Consider the following 22,259-nt stretch of genomic DNA (forward strand, 5'->3'; position numbering starts at 1 on the left):
ATTGCTCTTTAACTTGTTGGAATTAATGGTTTTCATCATGGCAGCACTGCCCATCTCATCTTCCGCCAGGGTCGCTTTACTCATACTACCCCTCTCCTCAAGACCCTTCACTGGCTCCCTATCCGTTTTCGCATCCTATTCAAACTTCTTCTACTAACCTATAAATGTATTCACTCTGCTGCTCCCCAGTATCTCTCCACACTCGTCCTTCCCTACACCCCTTCCCGTGCACTCCGCTCCATGGATAAATCCTTCTTATCTGTTCCCTTCTCCACTACTGCCAACTCCAGACTTCGCGCCTTCTGTCTCGCTGCACCCTACGCCTGGAATAAACTTCCTGAGCCCCTACGTCTTGCCCCATCCTTGGCCACCTTTAAATCTAGACTGAAAGCCCACCTCTTTAACATTGCTTTTGACTCGTAACCACTCGCCTCCACCTACCCTCCTCTCTTCCTTCCCGTTCACATTAATTGACTTGATTTGCTTACTTTATTTATTTTTGTCTATTAGATTGTAAGCTCTTTGAGCAGGGACTGTCTTTCTTCTATGTTTGTGCAGCGCTGCGTATACCTTGTAGCGCTATAGAAATGCTAAATAGTAGTAGTAGTAGTAGTAGTTCTTTAGATCTCTCTGCTGCATTTGATCTAGTCGTCCATTCCCTTTTACTTTCACATTTACCCTCCCTGGGCATCACTGGTGCAGTTCACTCTTGGTTCGCTTCTTTTCTAGCTCATCGTACATTTCAGATCAGTCCCTCCGACACTACATCTGATTGAAGATAACTACTTTGTGGTGTACCCCAAGGGTCTGTACTTTCTCCTCTTCTTTTTAATCTCTTTATGAGTCCTCTTGCTGCTCTCATCCAATCCTTTGGAATCTCTGCCTACCTTTATGCTGATGACATTCTGTTGATCTGTCCTATTACCTCTTCCTCTCCCTCCCTCCCTCCCTCCCTCTCTCACTCACTCCATTACAGCTCTATCTTGATTCAGTTGCTAGCTGGTAAAAGACCATCAATTAGAGCTCAATCTGTATAAAACTATCACCTGCTGGTTTTCCTGTACTACTCTCCCTCATTCATCCCCCATTACTTTGTTTGACACTTTCATTATACAAGTACCTACCTTTCATTATTCAGGTATTATCCTTGATTTCTCTCTCCTTTCTGCCACAAATCTCACACTTAACTTAGTTTTTTAGTCTTTCACCAATTGCAAACGATTCATCACCTCTTTGACACTCCACAATTCCATGCATTAATCCTTTTTTCACCCTGTTTTGACTATTGCAATGTGGAGTGGAGTAGCCTAGTGGTTAGAGCACCGGTGTCTTGAAATCCAGAGGTGGCCGGCTCAAATCCCACTGCTGTTCCTTGTGATCTTGGGCAAGTCACTTAACCCTCTATTGCTTCAGGTACAAACTTAGATTGTGAGCCCTCCTGGGACAGAGAAATATCCAGTGTACCTAAATATAACTCACCTTGAGCTACTACTGAAAAAGGTGTGAGCAAAATCTAAATACATCTAAATAAATAAATAAATAAATGTTGTTTATGCCAGTTTACCCCATCACACATTAAAGAAACTTCAATTGCTCCAAAACACGGCTATTAGATTACTCTGCCGTGCTCATCACTCTGATCATATTTCACCCTTGCTGAAACAATATCATTGGCTCCCTGTTGAACAAAGGATTACTTATAGAATTGCCAGTCTCAACTTTAAGGCCTTTAGGCTTGGTATCCCTGACTGTCTTTCCTGTTTAACTGTTCCTCACTGCTCCTCCAGAACCCTGGGAGGGGGCTTTGCCAGCGGCCACTAAACCACCAGGGACCATTTTCTGGGGGGCTGGGGGGGCTGGAGACCCCCCGGAGCTCCAGCCCTCCCTGAACTTGGGGGTGGGATCGTCAGGGGGACCGGAGGTCCGCCAGACTTCCAGCCCCCTGTTGACAGGTTTGCTTTGGGGGGGGAACGGGGGCCTGCCAGCATGCAACTGCATGCTGGACAGGGCTCACCATTCCTCCCCAATGATCTGCAAACCCTAACGCCAGCTCAGAGCTGGCGTAGGGTTTGCCGCGGCCAGCGACCCAAATTTTGGCATGCTGGCTGCTGATCATTGGTGATGAATGCGCTGAGCCCTGTTTAGCATGCATTAGCATGCTACTTACGCAAAGAGCCCTTGAGCACGTTGTTTCACGCGCTCTAGGGCTCTAATCATGGGGCGGTAGCAAACGCCAGTGCTAGTATGGCGCTAACAGCCTCTAGCGCCGGCGTTTGCTTTTGATCATGAGGGCCCAAGGCAATAAGTATAGATAGAGAAAATAATAGGTACTTTATTGGTACTTCTGCTTACAAAAGTGGATAACATTATTACCACAGTACTGGAGTGTTTTGTTTATGTAGAAAACCGGTCTTTGTTTAATTTCAGCTAAAAGGAACTAGTCAAGACAAAACTTCCCTGGATAGGTTCCCCTACAAATGCTTCCATCAACAAACATTTGATAACGCGTGACAATAAATTTCCTCTGGAATCATCTCTAAAGGTTTTAGGTGTCACGCTAGATTCAGGTTTAACTCTGGACGGACAGATTAACTTATTTATATACAAAGTTTTCCATAAATTGAGATTATCAATAGAAATCAAACAAAATAAAACATGGAAAAGAAAATAAGATGATACCTTTTTTATTGGACATAACTTAATACATTTCTTGATTAGCTTTCGAAGGTTGCCCTTCTTCGTCAGATCGGAAATAAGCAAATGTGCTAGCTGACAGTGTATATAAGTGAGAAACATTCAAGCATTGCTATGACAGTCTGACAGGGTGGGAGGATGGGGGTGGGTAGGAAGTATGCATGGGGACATCAAAGTATACCATTGGTATTCTAACAGGGTGGGTGTGGACAGGTGAGGGGAGGGTGATCAACAGAGACATACAGCTTTATGGTTTATAATGGGCTAGGAACCCCAGGTCCTTGTTAAGTCCTTTCTGTTGGGTGTTAAAATATTCAATCATTCTGACTTCAAAGGTCTTACGTTCTTGTATGGTTTTAAAGTTACCTTTGAGGATTCTCACTGTGAAGTCACTGGTGCAGTGTCCTGGTCTTGTAAAATGTTGCCCAACAGGCGTGGGAACCCTGATTGAATATTTTAACACCCAACAGAAAGGACTTAACAAGGACCTGGGGTTCCTAGCCCATTATAAACCATAAAGCTGTATGTCTCTGTTGATCACCCTCCCCTCACCTGTCCACACCCACCCTGTTAGAATACCAATGGTATACTTTGATGTCCCCATGCATACTTCCTACCCACCCCCATCCTCCCACCCTGTCAGACTGTCATAGCAATGCTTGAATGTTTCTCACTTATATACACTGTCAGCTAGCACATTTGCTTATTTCCGATCTGACGAAGAAGGGCAACCTTCGAAAGCTAATCAAGAAATGTATTAAGTTATGTCCAATAAAAAAGGTATCATCTTATTTTCTTTTCCATGTTTTATTTTGTTTGATTTCTATTGATAACCTTAACAGTGGACTAACACGGCTACCACACTCCTCTACCATAAATTGAGACAAATTCATTGTATTTGAATAATTTAAAACAAATGATACAATCTTATATACTCATTTAGCTGGATTATTGTAGTGCATTATATGTATGATGCCCAGATAAGCTCTTATGTAGTTTAACGGCCCTAACAAAAAAAATACTATGGCTAGGTTAATATGCAATGCTAACATGTTTGATTGCATAACTCCACTTTTGGTAAAGTTGCACTGGCTTCCAATAGAAGCCCATTCAATATTCAAATTATGTACCTTCTTATTCAGAATTATACATGGCCTGGTCCCAATTTGCACAGAAATCTTTATTTTTTTCCCTTTTGGATTGGTTATCACAAAATTAAGATCACTTTATCATACATAACCCATCTATAAAGGTATACAGTTAAAAGGATGTTTTCACAAGCCATTTTTTTTATCAAGTTCCTGCTGTCTGGAACACTCTGACCCTAAAAGTTAGATTTAAAATCACCCTCCATTGCCCCATGTAAGCCGCATTGAGCCTGCCATGAGTGGGAAAGCGCGGGGTACAAATGTTAAAAAAAAAAAAAAAATTATATATGGTTTTATAAAATACTTAAAACATTACTTTTTTTATACATTTTTAAAGGGGTGGACTATCTGATGTATTATAAATCCATTTCCAGAGCTGTAAGTTCCTAGAGATGGTCTAGTTCCTTATGATTGCAATGCACATTGACCCAAATGATGGGTTATAATGAAATATAAGCATAATATTGTATTGTACTATACTGTAATAAATACATGAATGAAAAATAATTCATTAATTTATAATCCACCAACAAATCACACAAAGAGTATTAAAATAAAAACACACATAATACAATCAACTTAAGAACATGCATTAATAATAAACAGAACCATCAACAAAATAAAAACCCAGACCAATATTACAAACTATTAAAGAACCACATTTTTACACCTGTACGTATCATAGGTAAACTCCCCATTCAATTCTCATGGAAGCAGTTCCCACAATATAAGCCATCTTGATCTGAAAGCTTTTGCTCTAATGTTCATATGCTTAAGGACTATACAATTCTATTCTATTCCACGTCTTGCATACTGCTTTCAACAAAATTTCAAAGCAGTTCACAACAAGAATAATATCTCATTCAGATATGATCCACAATTAATTTAAGTGATCCATTCACTAAAGAAATATTACAATGAGAACAGATACACCTGTTACACTACTATCATGCTTTATCATTATCATGTTACCCAAGATCCTTATGCAATACTGTCTATTTTCTTATATATTTCCATTATTCATGATGTGGGATACAAATGCAATAAATAAGATTTTGGTGTTTTACAAAAAAAAACTATAATCAGGTATTAATCGCATGAACACTGGCAAACTATTCCAAATTCTCAGGTCCTGAAATGCAAGAGTGTTCCCAGATAGCTTTCAACCTCATCTTCTTCATAGATGGAACATAAAGAGTCAAATAATCTCTTAACCCTGGAAATTATATTAAATTTCCTATCAAAGAATTCATACTGTAAATATACTTACAAATCTGACAAATAATCTTAAATTGAATGCGAGATTCCAATCTTCACCAATGTAAATCACACAACAAAGGACTAACCACTAAATTTTCCTAAACCAAAAATCAGCCAGACTGCTGTATTTTGAAGAAGTTGTAGCTGACGCATCTGCTTTTTGTTTACACTACAGTATAGTGAATTACAATAATCAAGTAATGGAAGTAATGTAGTCTGTGCAATTTATTCAAATTCCTATAGGGCTTAAAGAATTTTGAATCGCTCAAAGTTTTCTCAAATGAAAAAAGAATTTCCTTACTATGGCATTAATATGATATTCATCAGTAAGCCTAGAATCCAAAATTATTCCAAGAACTCTTGATTTAGAATCAATCTGCAAACCAAACAATAACAATAAATCCCGACTAGATCTTTGAACTTGAGTGAATTTATACCACAAACAAACAGAAATTTAGAACAGGCCTACAGAAAATACCTCTCCAGTCCGCTCATCCAAGTCAACAGTCCAGTATCTGTAATCCCTTCTCTCCCAGAGAACTTCAATGCTTGTCTTATGTTTTCTTGAATTCTGATACTGCCTTTGTCTCTGCTACCTCCACTGGGAGATTGTTCCATGTGCTAGCATTTCTATAAAGAAATATTTTCTAAGTTTCACAAAAGAGGGTTCCCATGACAAATATTGCTACAAAAATGCCAGCATCTTTATTGGTTATGCACGTCTGCCAGCATTTTTATGCTATTCAAAGAAATCATTGCTTTAGAGAAATGGTAGGACTAGTCTTGTAGAAAACTGTCATGCAAAGTACACGTTGTATGAAAATATAAATTTATCATTAATGAGCTACTGCGATGTAAATTCATGCGAAGCAGCTCTTTAATGAAGGGATTTGCAAAAAATGAGCAAAAAGAAAAAAAAACTCTGTGGGCCTGTTTTCAGGGGGAAAAAAAAAAAAAGTTACCTACAGCTCAAGAGCTGCAGTTATTTTTCAAAATGCCCCCAAATACAAATTTTGCATAGTGGAAGATTACAATTAAAAAGTCCACTGGCACAACTTGGGAGAACCTGCTGGGCCATCCTGAGGGACTTCAATTCCTGGTGTCTAATCTAATATTCTAACCCTAACCCCTCTCCCCCAGCACAGACTCAAGGCACAAATGAATAAAAACATCTCCCTGCCCCCCTCAAGGCTCTGGCAATACTAATTTGTTCCAACTCACCTAGCTCTGATCTGGGGCTAAAATTCCTAAAGAAAGCCCCCTCCCTATCAAAGCCACACCCCTTCAAATAAAAAAAAAATCTATAAGCCAGACCTACCCCTTGCTTCCAGAATGGCAACTCACTCAAGCGCATTAGGCGTGTGACACATGCATTTGGCTAACCTCACACATATCATCCCTCTTCGCATGCATTCTAGAATCTTTCCCTCCAATCTGTTCTCCCCCCCCCCCCTTCATAGTCTGCCATCCCGCGGGAGGTGGTGGAGATGAAGACGGTAATGGAATTCAAACATGCTTGGAATAAACACAAAGGAATCTTGTTTAGAAGGAAGGGATCCATGAAATCTTAGTGGAGATTAAGTGGTGATGCCGGTAATTGGGAAGCAAAATTGGTGCTGGGCAGACTTCTACGGTCTACCCTGATCGTGACTGAATAGATATGGATGGGCTGGAGTGTAAATTTTAAGGGGTTTCGAAATTAGCTTCTGAATGCTGGGCAGACTTCTACGGTCTGTGGCCTGAGAACGGCAAGGACAAATCAAACTCAGGTATAAAGTATCACATACCATGTAAAATGAGTTTATCTTGTTGGGCAGACTGGATGGACCGTACAGGTCTTTATCTGCCGTCATTTACTATGTTACTATATAGATTTAGTAAGAGAATAGAACAAGACAGGAGGAGAGAGAAGAGATGACAAATGGATAGCAGCCACTGGAAAGAGAAACTGGGGCCCAAAATGCTGGAAAAATAAAGCATCCACACAACATAGGTAGAAAAAAGTGTTTTATTTTGAATTTATTAATTGGAATACGTTAGTTTTGGGAAATGTGCATCACAGATATTTTTGTGTTCAGTACAAAAGGAAATGTGTTTCTGCTTTTATTGCTTGAGGTTCCCAGTTCAATTTTCATGTTTCTAGTTCTAATTTGTGATCCATTGGGGGATTTTGTCTGTGTATGCATGTGACTAAGTACAATATACTGTTTGTATGTAGTTTATGTGTAGAAATCTGTACCAGTCTCACTTGTTCTGTTTTACCAGCAGTAGGTGCAACTAGTGGTCTAGAGCCTAGTGTAATAATTGTAATGCTGCCTAATCACAGATAGAGTTCTTGTTGATTAAATAAAGAGAATTAGTGCTACTATTGTATGGCAAGTTTGCTACATTTATGTCAATTTAGAATGTTTTTCATGTTTTGTATTATCTCACATTATTTCTGCTTGGTAGAAGAGTAAGATTTATGTTGCTATTGCTCAGATGACATGAGAATCAGAATATTTTTGTGCATGCTGACATCCATGGAGAAATGTCTTAGTTCTGATCTGCAGCTATTGTTGGGGGAACTGCTATACTGTGTTAGACCAAAGGTCTGTGAGGGTCAAATATGCGAGCATCATCTGTCATTGAGATCTGGAGAGCAATACTTGTTTGATGTGGCTTCATACCAAGTCATTAGATTGGAGGAATATATAAATAAGATCTTCTTTATAGCTGGTTCAGTGTTCTGGAATATAATCCCAAAATGGTTGAGAGAGCTTCAGACTGACTGAATGTAAGAAATTAAAACTTTACTACTTATTGAGGCCTATGATGGACCCTAACTTGTTCAATATTAGCAGCACAACACATTGATATATTTCAGAACTAGAGCACTGAGAATAATATATATTAGAGTGAATTATGTCTGTTATGAGTCTGTTCGCAATGTTATAAAATGTGTACGAGTTGTATTATTGTGTATATAATTTTGTAATCTGACTAGAACTTTGGTGATAGTGCAGAGTATATATCTTTTAATAAATAAATACATACATAAAAAAATCTTTTGGCAGACAATATTCCCCATAGTCTCTAAAAAGAGAAACTGCAGATTCAGACAAAAAAAAAAAAAAAAGAGGAGGCACCTGGCACTACCAGGTTTACACCCAAAAGGCCACTATATAAAGCCTTTTCCCATATGCTAAAAATGAAACTCGGAAAGGAAACAGGAGCTTGACATACTGGATAAAAGGAATGGAGTCTGGAGTTGGCAATGGAGAAGACTTACCCAATGAAGAGAGTTCCCAGAGAGGGGTGTAGGGCAAGATAAGAATAGTGAGATATTGAGGAGCTGACCACAGGAACCTGAAAGAAAGCTGCACAGCAAAGTTCTATCACCTACTGGACATAAGAGAGATACCAAATTGAACCAAGGGCACAGTAGCCTCATATGGCAAAGTTCTAATTTACTCTCTATCTCCACCTGCTGGTAGCTGGGCAGAACCCACAAGTATAGACTAATTCTTTGGAGACGCTAAGGAATAAACAGTTTTCTAAGGCATAGTCAACGCATACTTATATTGTTTCTACATTATTCACTAGTATAGGTTATTCGATACACTATCAGACTTTCTACAAGCCTTTTACACCTGATACATAATCTCTCTAGAATGCTAGGGGAATGAATCAAACATACAGGTGCCAAAGAATCCAGAATCTTTAGATTTAAGAATTCCAAGATGAAACCATAACTTCATTGTTTATTTCAAGGTTCCTGCTCATACAGTCTGATGTATATGTATTTAAATGCCTCTAATATCTAAATCTTCAAAAAAGAGTTCTACACAAAGATTTCTCATGGACCATCAGAGGGAGCTGGTATTTGTTCAATAATTTTAAAACCATTATATTATGACCCAAATCATCATCAGACCAACAGAAGATTTTTAAAAAAATTTTCATTAAAAAGATTTGTAACGTATTTGAAATATTTATATACAAATTAGCAAAGTGAACAAAAACTTATTTTAAGTAGTCTTCAAGTGCATAATGTGGAGTGACTGTTTTCAAATTGTAACAGGAGGCAATTAACTCCAGCACAGTGATTGCTTCAAAAGCTGCATCACGGAGGTCTCCAATCTATCAGTTGCCTTCAACCTTTCAATTCTGATACAGCTTTCTATACAGCTTTCGAAACAAACAGTGTGTTGGAGTTGATTGTGTACTGGATATTAATGATGACCTGGAGTTGAAGAGTGCAGAAAGAGAACTCTCTGTACAGAAAGAATGTCTTATAGCCAAAAAAAAAAAAGTATGCTATATATCTGGATATAACCAGATCCTCCCACGGTTACAATGTGGAGAAATTTTATGTATGATTTATTACATATGGAAAGGTTAACAGCTCTACGAGTTGTAAAGAAATTAATTTAAAAGTTATTGTCTATTTGGGAGCCCTTTTGGGGGTTTTTTTAACTATACAATTGTGCAGTGTTCTCCTTAATGCCCTCAGAATATGAATGGGAAAGGAAGGGAGGGGTGGGTTCTAACCAAATTAAGAGATTAGTATATAAGAAACATTATATTACAGTTGCTATTCAATTGCTATTACTGTATGCTTACAAAGACGAATTAACATAAATAAGGGAAAATTAGGTTCTTACCTTGGTAATTTTCTTTCCTTTAGTCATAGCAGATGAAGCCATTACGTATGGGTTGTGTCCATCAACCAGCAGGGGGAGATAGAGAGCACTCAACTTTTCACAGTGCCTCATGGCCAGCCGGCTCCACTGCCTCTTCTACTAACCTATAAATGTACTCACTCTGCTGCTCCCCAATATCTCTCCACACTCGTCCTTCCCTACACCCCTTCCTGTGCACTCCACTCCATAGATAAATCCTTCTTATCTGTTCCCTTCTCCACTACTGCCAACTCCAGACTTTGCGCCTTCTGTCTCGCTGCACCCTACGCCTGGAATAAACTTCCTGAGCCCATACGTCTTGCCCCATCCTTGGCCACCTTTAAATCTAGACTGAAAGCCCACCTCTTTAACATTGCTTTTGACTCGTAACCACTTGTAACCACTCGCTTCCACCTACCCTCCTCTCTTCCTTCCAGTTCACGTTAATTGATTTGACTTGCTTACTTTATTTATTTTTTGTCTATTAGATTGTAAGCTCTTTGAGCAGGGACTGTCTTTCTTCTATGTTTGTGCAGCGCTGCGTACGCCTTGTAGCGCTATAGAAATGCTAAATAGTAGTAGTAGTAGTAGTATTTGAAGCTTCCAAAGCAGTATGGCAAACCGCAATGGGAATAACATGAACTTTCCTCACAGCAAACAATGGCCCCTTAACAAGGGCATGAACTCAAAAGGAGGGAATGAACACATCCTCCTGGAGGGAATAAACTCGTCCTCCTTATTTTATAACTGGAGGGGATACACACAACCTCCTGGAGGGAATAAACTCATCCTCCAAAACATAAACTGGAGGGAATGGACTCATCCTCCTATAAGTGAACATGAATCCTGAAGACTGTTTTCCAACTTTCTCCCAAGGAAACAAGAACAGAACCTGAAACAGATTCACAGCATACAGACAATCATACAGGGAGGGCTCATGGCTTCATCTGCTATGACTAAAGGAAAAAAAATTACCAAGGTAAGGACCTAATTTTCCCTTCCTTGTCATCAAGCAGAAGAAGCCATTACGTATGGGATGTAACAAAGCAATCCCTAGATAGGGTGGGAACAGGTCAAACCACGCGCTAGCACTTGTGCTCCAAAACGCGCATCCCTCCTAGCAGCCACATCCAGCCTGTAATGTCGGGCAAAAGAGAGCTTAGAGGCCCATGTTGCTGCACTGCATATCTCTTGACAAGAGAGTGCTCCAGTTTCAGCCCAAGAGGAAGAAATCGCTCTGGTAGAATGCGCCTTAAAGGCTACAGGCGGAGACCGGCCGGCAAGCAGATAAGCTGAAAAGATAGTTTCTTTGAGCCAGCGGGCAAAAGTGGCTTTAAACGCTGGAGACCCTCTGCGAGGACCTGATAGCAAAACAAACAGATGATCATAGATCCTGAAAGAGATAGTAACTCGCAGACACTGCAGCAGAGTCCTGCGCACATCCAACAGGTGCAACTGCCCAAAAGATTCTGGAAACTCCTCCTTATCAAAGAAGGGGAAGAAAATAGGCTGGTTTAGGTGAAACGCTGAAACCACCTTAGGCATGAAGGAAGGCACGGTCCGAACCGTGACCCCGGACTCTGAGAATTGCAGAAATGGGTCTCTACAGGACAGCGCCTGGAGCTCTGACACCTGTCTCGCCAAAGTAATGGCCACAAGAAAAACGGCCTTTAGTGTCAAATCTTTCTCCGATGCTCACCGAAGCAGCTCAAAAGGAGAAGCCTGCAGGGCCTTCAAAACTAGCCCCAGGTTCCAAGCTGGACAGGGTGCTCGCACGGAAGGCCGGAGCCGAAGCACCCCACTAAGAAACCGTGCCACATCTGGATGAGCAGCTAAAGACACGCCTTCAACCTTACCACAAAGGGAGGCCAACGCTGCCACTTGCACCCGCAGGGAATTATAGGCCAAGCCTTTTTGTACACCATCCTGCAAAAAGTCCAGAATCGGCGAGACAGGAGCCCGCATGGGTGTGATCGCTTTTGAAGCACACCAAGACTCAAACTGGCGCCAAATCCTGGCATAAGCCACGGAAGTGGAATGCTTGCGGGCCTGCAGGAGAGTGGAAATGAATGTGATTAAATAGCCTTTGTCCCTCAATTGCGCCCTCTCAATCACCATGCCATAAGACCAAAGCGGCAGGCGTCCTCCATGGCTACCGGGCCCTGTGACAACAGGTTCGGTACCAGAGGTAAAGGAAGGGGAGCCTCCACTAGCATCTGTCGGAGGTCCGTATACCAAGGCCTCCTGGGCCAACCCGGGACGATGAGGACCACTTCTCCTGGGTGCAGCCGAATCCGCAGGAGCACGTGCCCTATCAAGGGCCACGGAGGGAACATATATAGTAGGCCCAGAGGCCAGGGCTGAGTCAAGGCATCCAACCCTGCCGAGCGAGGATCTGTCCGTCTGCTGAAGAAGCACGGGACTTTGGCATTTGAACTTGTCGCCATAAGATCCATCACGGGCTTGCCCCATTTGGCACATATCTGCAGGAATACTTCGTCTGCTAGTTCCCATTCTGCTGGATCGATCTGATGCCTGCTTAGATAATCGGCTTGCACTTTGCTCTGACCTGCAATGTGAGCTGCCGACAGAATCTGAAGATGCAGCTCGGCCCAGTGGCAAATCTGTTCGGCCTGCGCAGCCAGTGCTCTGCACTGAGTGCCGCCTTGTCGATTTATGTAGGCCACTGCTGTCGTGTTATCCGACATCACTCTGACAACCAATCCTTCCAGGGTCACTTGAAAGGCCAGAAGCGCCTGAAACACCGCTTTCAACTCCAGGCGGTTGATGGACCACTCCGACTCCTCGGGTGTCCATAGACCCTGGGCATGCTTCCCCTTGCAATGTGCGCCCCAGCCCTTCAGGCTGGCATCTGTCACTACTAGACACCAATCGGGGAGCGCCAGCGGCATTCCTCGCCGCAGCATGCTGTCTGAGAGCCACCACTCCATGCTGAGTTGGGCCGCAGGGAGCCAAGAAAGTCTGCATTGATAATCCTGAGAAACTGGAGACCATCTTTGAAGTAGGGAATACTTTAGAGGTCTCAGGTGCGCTCTTGCCCAGGGCACCACCTCCAATGTGGCTGTCATCGATCTCAGCAGCTGGACAATGTCCCAAGCTCGCGGGCAGGGCATCCTCAGGAGCAGACGGACCTGATTCTGAAGCTTGCAACGCCTTAGCTCGGGTAGGTATACATAGCCTGAGTCTGTGTCGAACCTGGCCCCCAAATATTCTAGAGATTGCGAGGGGGTCAGGTGACTTTTGGCCATATTGACGACCCAGCCTAGAGATTGAAGTACTGAGACCACTCTGGCTGTAGCTTGATAGCTCTCTGTTACAGAGTCTGCTCTGATGAGCCAGTCGTCTAGGTTCGGGTGAACCCTGATACCTTTTCGCCTGAGCAAAGCAGCTACTACCACCATTACCTTTGAAAAGGCTCGGGGAACTGTGGCGAGGCCAAAAGGCAAGGCCCGGAACTGGAAATGTTTTCCCAACACCGCAAACCTCAGAAACTTCTGGTGCGGGGGCCAAATTGGTATGTGCAAGTAAGCTTCTTTCAGGTCTAGAGACGTGAGAAACTCTCCTGGCTGTACTGCAGCAATGACGGAGCACAGGGTTTCCATGTGGAAATGCCGCACTCTCAGGGACTTGTTTAATTCTTTTTAAGTCCAGAATAGGGCGAAAAGACCCACATTTTCTCGGCACCACAAAGTAGATGGAGTATCGGCCGTAGCCGTGTTCGGCGGGAGGTACCGGGGACACGGCCCCTAACTGAATCAGACCTTGCAAAGTCTCCTCTACCGCTGCCCGTTTGGCGGCAGAACCGCATCGGGACTCCACAAACACGTCTCTTACTGGGGCGTTGAATTCTATTCTGTAGCCATCTCTGATCAGGTCCAGAACCCACTGATCTGAGGAAGTATTGGCCCACTCCTCAGCAAAGAGGGAAAGACGTCCTCCGATGACAGGAAGCGAGGAGGGGGCCAGCGCACCATCATTGAGAGGGTCGTCCCTGAACTCCAGGCCTAGAGCCGGTGGCTGCGGAACGCTTGTCCGAGCAAAAGGAGTTCCTCTGCTGAAAAACGGGCACGAGAAGTGAACCCAGCAGAACGCCCCGGGCGGTACCTTCTAGCTTCACGGAAGCGAGGTCTATAAGAGGAGTGGACCGCCTGGCCCTTGGAGGAAGGCCTCAGCCTATCTTCGGGCAAGCACTGGGGTTTAGGATCTCCCAGGCCTTTAACAATTTTTTTTTTTCCAAATCCTCACCAAATAGGAGAAGGCCTTGAAAGGGCAACTTCACCAACCTTTGCTTAGAGGCCATGTCCGCTGCCCAATGTCGTAGCCAAATAAGACGGCGAGCCGCCACTGCTACTGCCATTTGTTTAGCAGAAGCTCTGACAATATCATAAAGAGCATCAGCCAAAAAGGACAAGGCCGACTCCAGCCACGGAGCCACATCCAAGAAGGGCTCCGCTCCATCTCCGGGCTGTTCCACTGTCTGTTGCAACCACGCCAGGCAGGCTCTAGCAGCATAACAACTGCATGCAGACGCCCAAACAGTAAGACCTGCAATTTCAAAGGACCGTTTAAGTGCTACTTCCAGCCTACGGTCTTGTATATCCTTCAGGGCAACTCCTCCTTCCACAGGGAGGGTAGTTCTCTTTGTCACCGCAGTGACTAGAGCATCTACTTTAGGCATTGCAAAGCGAGCCAAATGCTCCTCACACAGAGGGTATAATTGCCTCATAGCCCTGGACACTTTCAAAGATCCCTCGGGGTCAGCCCACTGAGCAGAAATAAGCTCTTGGATGGAGTCATGCAAAGGAAAGGCTCGAGCAGGCTTTTTGGTACTAGCCATCCTAGGATTCACAGAGGAGGCTCTTCAATAGAAAGGACTTGTAGGGCATCTGAAATAAGCACTGGCAGCTCATCATGGTGGAAAATCCTCACCGCGGAGGGATCATCCAGATCCTGTGGTAATTCTGCACCTGACTCTGGCTCCTCAGACCACGAGGGCCTGCCAGAACTCTCCGAATCCTCACAGCCCGACCACGGGGGGGAAAAGGAGGTGCACCACAATCTGAAGGGGAATTAGCCCTTCTACACTTTTCTTTATGCCAATTATCAGGGAAAATAGCTTCAGTGGGCAGTCCCAGGCCAGAATCCATCGGGGGGGGGGGGTACAATAGAAGGGGCCTCAGACGACCCTTGAGGGAGAACTCTTTTCAGCATGTATGCTTTATGCAATAATAACACAAAATCAGGGGAGAAAAACTCGCCCTGGGCACCCAGATCCCGTCCGGGGCTAGTCGCTCCCTGAATAGCCTCAATTCGAGGTCCCCCCCCCCTAGGCTCAGGGCTCTCCGTCTCTACGGAGGCTGCGCCATGCGGAGAATTCAAAATGGCATCCGCTGCCAGCTCTGAGCGGGAAGAATCATCGCTCACCATGCTCGGGCCGGCTCTTACACATGTACAGCACGATTTACAGAGCCCCGCTGCTGATTTCTGCTTGCCACACCGGGAACAGCGCTTTACATTCTCTGCAGCCATTGCCGAAAACGGCGGGAAAATTCAAAATGGCGGTTTTGCGCCAAAAACGCTCCGATCACGGGCCCACCCCGGAGGAGTTAGAAAACACTCTTACCTCACCGGACCGAGTATCACAGCTCCGGTCCCATAGAAGAATCAAAGGAAAACCTCTGTTCCATTTTTTTTTTTTTAACGCTGTGAGGAAAGCAGAGGTAATAAGAACTCCGGAGGCTCAGATGAGTGGGAAAGGCAGGGAAAGGCGAACCAATGTGCCTGCATCCACTGAGTGGGAAAGGACAGGGAAAAGCAAGCTAATATGTCCACATCCATGGGGGCATGGGTAAGGCAGGGAAAGGGCTAACCTATGTGCCTTCAAAGTGAAGCTGCTATAGCCTCTAACACCCCGGCTAACAACTGGCAAGCCAGGAGCCACCCCCAGGCAGATTTTTGATGGAGCTCGAAGAAGCTGCAGCCACCCTGCTTGGGGAGATAGAGAATACTGAAGAGGCAGTGGAGCTGGCTGGCCATGAGCCACTGTGAAAAGTTGAGTGCTCTCTATCTCCCCCTGCTGGTTGATGGACACAACCCATACGTAATGGCTTCATCTGCTTGATGACAAGGAAAGAGCAGATTCCAAATTATACCTATCAACCGCTACACTGATTGTAAATACAAATAAAAACCATTCTTTAAATTGTCCATATGCAAATACCAAAAGCTTACAAATAAGATGGAAGAGTGTAATGGAAGATTTAAAGGATTGCTATTCAATCCTGCTTTGATCGATATTGAACTCTGAAATCTTCCGTCTTTGACCCAAAGTAACTTTTCTTGTAAATACAAAAACAAGTTGGAATGCAGAAGGTAAGACAAGCTCTAATTAGTTATGTGAAGGGAAAGATGGAGCTTGTTTTCGGGTTCAGACTGGCCACCTGGACTTGGAAAGCATGTGACCACGTTCCCACAGTATGGCTTGTTTACCTAAACAGAGAAGCATTCTGTAATTTTCCGTAGCTCTGAACATGAGCTCTAAGCCTAATAAAAAGGGGGGCTTGTTACAGCAGAGTGGGGGCTCATCTGTGAGTGGACGCACTGCGCAGAGGATCCGCTCCTGGTCTAAAAAGCTCCTGGCTTTCGCTGTAACGGCCCCCCCCCCCCCAGCTGATGTTAAGAGCCTGGATGATATAAGGACCAGTGATGTTGCATGTATGTATTATTGCTTCTTTTTCTGGTCTAAGAACTCTTAGCATTGCTTAGATATAGAGACCAGTGATGTAATGATTGTTTAGCTAATCATTGTATGTATATAGCTAATCATTGTATATGTCTTAACCATTGAATATATATCTTAATCAATGTAGAATTTAGCTCCTCTAATAAAGGTTTCATTTATCTAATACAAATCCAAAAGAATCCAAGTAATTACTGAGCAGTCTGTGTCAGTGAAGCAGGCTGTAAATCCATAGCAGTACAAAGAGAGTTAGAATATATGGCACTTCATTTCAGAGACCTAGTGAAAAGAGGACAACCAATGGGATACTGTTATACTGGGGTACAAATTAGATCAAAATGACAGAGTGGATCAAACTGGGGTAGGGGTAAGTAGCACTATATCTTAGAGATGGCGCAGAGTCAAACAAAATGTTTGCAGGAAACAAAATGTTGAATCTTTATAGATAATTCTAAGTGTGATGGGGAGGAGCACGCTGGTGGGGGTTATACTACCATCCACATGGATAGGATAAAGAGAGGGTCAGTGAAATGCTAACACAAATTAGAAAGACTAACAAATTTGGTAGCACAATAATAATAGTGATTACAATTGGTCATCACTGGAAGGAAGATGCTAAAGACAGCTGCTGTAGCACTTACCCTCCATTACCTTAAGCACAAATTTACATTGTGAGCTTTCCAGGGACAGAAAAAATACCTACTGTACATGAATGTCACTCACCCTGAAAAGGTATGAGCTAATTCCAAAATCCTTTCCATTCCTTAGTTTTAAAAAAGGAGGCTATTTATTATACATACCAAGAGGAAGAAGCATTTGGCTTACTGAAGAGGTTTTAAGATACGTGTAGCTTCATTGGTATTTATATCCGGACCATTTAAATCACTCAGCAGCATTTTTTGTTTATATTTTGGACTATTACACAGTGTGCTTTGAACACTGACATAGGACTAAAAAAAAACAGAGTTTATTTTATGCCTGTTTGTGCTTGTTTCTCCACTTTACAAAGAGGTTAGACAATGATTATATTTGCTGTAACCCTTCAATAGAAACTTGTGTTTCATGTTGGGGTGTTTAGCACTAAGGCTCCCCAATATCAGTTTGAGTGTGTATTTGGTGTATGGATATTCATTTAAGACATTGCAGCATATTGCAGGCTTAAGGTTAAGGTGATAATTTACCTTCTATCTCTCATTGCCTTTCATTCTAAGTATTATTAAAGACCATTTATTTATTTATTTATTTGCATTTGTATCCCACATTTTCCCACCTATTTGCGGGCTCAGTGTGGCTTACAATACATTGTAAAAATGGAAGTGCAGTTGGTTGCAGTACAATTATGGGTTACATTGTGAAGAATTATATAAGACAGAGTAAGTTCAAGATATTCTTAGGGGATCGAATAGTGGATTATAACAGGGGTGAGTTGAGAGGGGGGGAAACATAATCGAGGGAATAGGGAGGTCTGACAAATTTGGTCAGTAGGTAGGGTTTAAGCGCGGGAGTTGAGGTTCAGAGAGTGTATTGGTGCGCGTCTAGGAAACCAGATAAAATATTTCACACATCAAAAAAAGTTCAAAAGGAAGGGAGTCCAAAATGGCAGACGTGTAGCATTGGGTTCCACTTTGGCGCTATTACCCGTTAAAAGTTTTGCCTGTTTTTTTTCATACTATATGGTTAATAAAACAGAAAGGAGTGCAGTAGCGATCCTTGGAGGTTTTGGCACCAGTAGCATCCAGCCCTATGGAGAGCTCTATCCATCAAGCCGAGGTAGTAGCTTTTATTCCAAGATATCAATGGTGGAAGGAGGGTCGTCAGAGCCCATAGAGCTGGAAGTTTCACTTTTCCAGGAGGAGTGGTTAGGCCCGCCTATGCCGTGAGAAAGCTGAGAACTGCAGTAAGACTTTGGAAGCTGAAGGAAGAAGGCTCCGGTTCATGTCCAGGCCACAGTTGTTGCTATGCAGACTGAGATCTCTGTCCTGGAGGTTTCACAGGCCACAGGGGAGTGTCTGGTGCCTGGAGAATGATGGAGGTTGACTGATTTCCTTTATGTCTGCAGCTCCATCTGGCTCTTTGGAATCCCTGCCTTCAGCCCTGGAAACTGTATGGGAGAGCTTCTGGACCATATGGGAACCATGTTACAGAAAATGGAGATGGTTGTGCAACACCAAAGCACTGTTTGAGCTGATATAGGAGATTTAAAATCACATCTCTCAGATATGGGAAAAATGTTCAAGATATTCAACACAGAAGAAATTCTTGTTAAAGATATGGCTACTGTGTGTCATAAGGCTTTAGACAATGCGAATAGGAGGAAAAATTTGAAATGTATTAATTCCCTGCAGTATAAGAAGTTTGTTACAAATATACTTACGGTGCCTACTGAATCAGTTCCGCTTGTTTCTAGAGCTTACTATCTCCCACAGGCAAAGAAGCAAGAAGGTGTGGTTCAAGTGCCTTCTTTGGAAATAGATAGTTTGGATTTGACTGATTTTCTTCAAGGATCAGACTCCCTGTGGTGACTACTATATTAGTGACTTGTGTATTGGACCCAGACAGGAACTGGCTTCTTAAAATGTTTTTTTGTGCAAAAAAAAAAAAAACAACTACTTTCTTGAAAGCCAAAGTCCAGCTTTTGCAAGATAAGTACATAAGTAATGCCACACTGGGAAAAGACCAAAGGTCCATCAAGCCCAGCATCCTGTCCACGACAGCGACCAATCCAGGCCAAGGGCACCTAGCAAGCTTCCCAAACGTACAACCATTCTATACATGTTATTCCTGGAATTGTGGATTTTTCCCAAGTCCATTTAGTAGTGGTTTATGGACTTGTCCTTTAGGAAACCGTCTAGCCCTGTTTTAAACTCTGCTAAGCTAACCGCCTTCACCACGTTCTCCGGCAACGAATTCCAGAGTTTAATTATGCATTGGGTGAAGAAAGATTTTCTCTGATTTGTTTTAAATTTACTACACTGTAGTTTCATCGCATGCCCCCCAGTCCTAGTATTTTTGGAAAGCGTGAACAGGCGCTTCACATCCACCTGTTCCACTCCACTCAATATTTTATATACCTCTATCATGTCTCCCCTCAGCTGTCTCTTCTCCAAGCTGAAAAGCCCTAGCCTCCTTAGTCTTTCTTCATAGGGAAGTCGTCCCATCCCCGCTATCATTTTAGTCACCCTTCACTGCACCTTTTCCAATTCTACTATATCTTTCTTGAGATGCGGCGACCAGAATTGAACACAGTACTCAAGGTGCGGTCGCACAATGGAGCGATACAACGGCATTATAACATCCTCACACCTGTTTTCCATACCTTTCCTAATGATACCCCAACATTCTATTCGCTTTCCTAGCCGAAGCACACTGAGCAGAAGGTTTCAGTGTATTATTGATGATGACACCCAGATCCCTTTCTAGGTCCGTAACTCCTAATGTGGAACCTTGCATGACATAGCTATAATTCGGGTTCTTTTTTCCCACATGCATCACCTTGCACTTGCTCACATTAAACATCATCTGCCATTTAGCCGCCCAGTCTCCCAAGGTCCTTCTGTAATTTTTCCCAATCCTGTCGCGAGTTAACGACTTTGAATAACTTTGTGTCATCAGCAAATTTAATTACCTTGCTAGTTACTCCCATCTCTAAATCATTTATAAATATGTTAAAAAGCACCGGTCCTAGCACAGACCCCTGAGGAACCCTACTAACTACCCTTCTCCATTGTGAATACTGCCTATTTAACCCCACTCTCTGTTTCCTATCCTTCAACCAGTTTTTAATCCACAATAGGACATTTCCTCCTATCCCATGACCCTCCAATTTCCTCTGTAGCCTTTCATGAGGTACCTTGTCAAATGCCTTTTGAAAATCCAGATACATAATATCAACCGGCTCCCCTTTGTCCACATGTTTGTTTACTTCTTCAAAGAATTGAAGTAAATTGGTCAGGCAAGATTTCCCCCCACAAAAGCCGAGCTGACTTGGTATCAGTAATGTGTCTTAAGAACACACAGAAGAGAAGGAAGCCATTTGCTTAAACTAACAGTGTTGAAGTTAGGGGCTTTATTTTTTTCTGCGTTATCCATGTAAACATCTAGTCAGGTACCAGGGGGTTTGTGATATCTTTTATGAAATCGCAACACTTGACTAACTTTGTAGCCTCTAAACTTGAGTCTCAGTCAACCGGTGCTCCTGTTGGAGGTGCTATGGTTATTGTACCTGATGATTATGTTACTAAAGTAATCGCATTAAAATTGTATACTGTTATGGGTATTAATATCAATTTTCTCTTTCTATTTTCCTTTGTGTAGTGTAATGGATTCCCCCTCTCCCTTAATGGTGGACTAGTGAAGCTTGGAAGTTTAATTTGATCTTATAGTTAAATGAGTGTTTCCTTTATGAAAGTGTATTCTGAACTTCTTTTCTGTAGCAAGTTATGTGCTTGTAACTGTATTTGAAATTTAATACACAAAGAAATACAAAAAAAAAAAAAAGGTCAAAAAAAGGCCAAACACTGGCTAGCGTGACTTAATGGTGTGTTGAAAGAGGCAGTGAAAACCAAAAGGGCATCTTTCAGAAAATGGAAAACATACTCTAATGAAGGCAATAGAGATGAGCATAAGCACTGGTAAGTCAGCAATTAAGGTAGGTCAAGAGAGACTTTTAAAAGTTCTTTACTGAGGAGGACATTGAGGTCATGCCTACACCAGAAACCTTATCTGATGATGATGATGATTCATAGAAACTACAGCACATCACAGTGTTCAAGAGCAACAAATTGTCACAACTAGATGGGATTCATTCCAAAAGTTCTGAAAGAGCTAAAATTTGAACTTGCTAACCTGTAACTAGTAAGCTTTAGTTCAAAACGGCCCCATTATCCGAGGAATAAAGAATGACTAACAATGTCGATTTTTAAAAAGGGCTCTAGTGGTGATCTGGGAAGCTATAGACCCATAAATCTATTGTTAGTGCTGGGCAAAATGGTTTGAAGCTATACTAGAAAACAAAATTACTAACCATACTGAGAGACATGGCATAATGAGAACGAGTCAGAATGGCTTCCACCTGGTTGAAGACACTCACTCAGGGCAGTGTACAGCAAATATAATCTGGACACAGACAATGAACAGTTATAACACTAAAATATTCAAATACACATTATACCATAGTATGTTACTTACAATGTCAACACACACATTAAAACATTTTAATAGACAACAAAGGGGACAAAGTACATGTGAAACATTTAGACAGATAAGATAGATTAGCAAAAACTGAAATAAATAAGGGTGACTAATGAAAAAAATTTAATGTACAGTCAGAAAGGTGCATGCAACTCATCGCATGTCCTGTTGAAGTATCTGCAGCAGATGTTAGTCCTTGAGTGTATGACTAGCTAGTTTGCCTGCCTCTTTCATTAAAGGCTTGGAAAAAGAGCCAGGTTTTCATCTGCTTCCTGAAACCTAAGCCTTAGTTGTAGTACCATGAAATTACCTCAATGGATTGCAGATGCCATTTTGAACCTGGAACACAGAGGAACAAGAGCAACTGGACATTGTTACTGCTTTCTTTAGACACCAGGGACCCAGGTAGGAGGATAAGGAGGAGACTGGGGTCTGTCCAGAGGCCATAAGTTAAACTCTTTGTTGGGGGGACAGTCAGATGCTGGAAGGCCCATGTTGCTGAGGGTTGATTTTTTTTTTTAATATCTAGGGATGGTATCAGAT

The 22,259-nt window shown here is 42.6% G+C and overlaps 1 protein-coding gene across 2 annotated transcripts in view; it reads right to left on the minus strand.

Moving 5' to 3' along the window:
• The window catches only part of DDR2 (discoidin domain receptor tyrosine kinase 2), a 169,114-nt gene that overhangs the window by 141,892 nt on the left and 4,963 nt on the right, over nt 1-22,259 (minus strand). The window contains exon 1 of one of the 2 annotated variants that reach the window (XM_030206965.1): nt 8,374-8,393. The exons of the other annotated variant lie outside the window; for it this stretch is intronic. The gene's annotated coding sequence lies outside the window, so the exon portion shown is untranslated. Of the gene's footprint in view, nt 1-8,373; nt 8,394-22,259 lie in introns of those variants that run through there. 2 annotated transcript variants of the gene reach the window in all.

The sequence above is a fragment of the Microcaecilia unicolor genome, chromosome 6, assembly GCF_901765095.1.
Source record: "Microcaecilia unicolor chromosome 6, aMicUni1.1, whole genome shotgun sequence".
Lineage (NCBI taxonomy): Eukaryota > Metazoa > Chordata > Amphibia > Gymnophiona > Siphonopidae > Microcaecilia > Microcaecilia unicolor.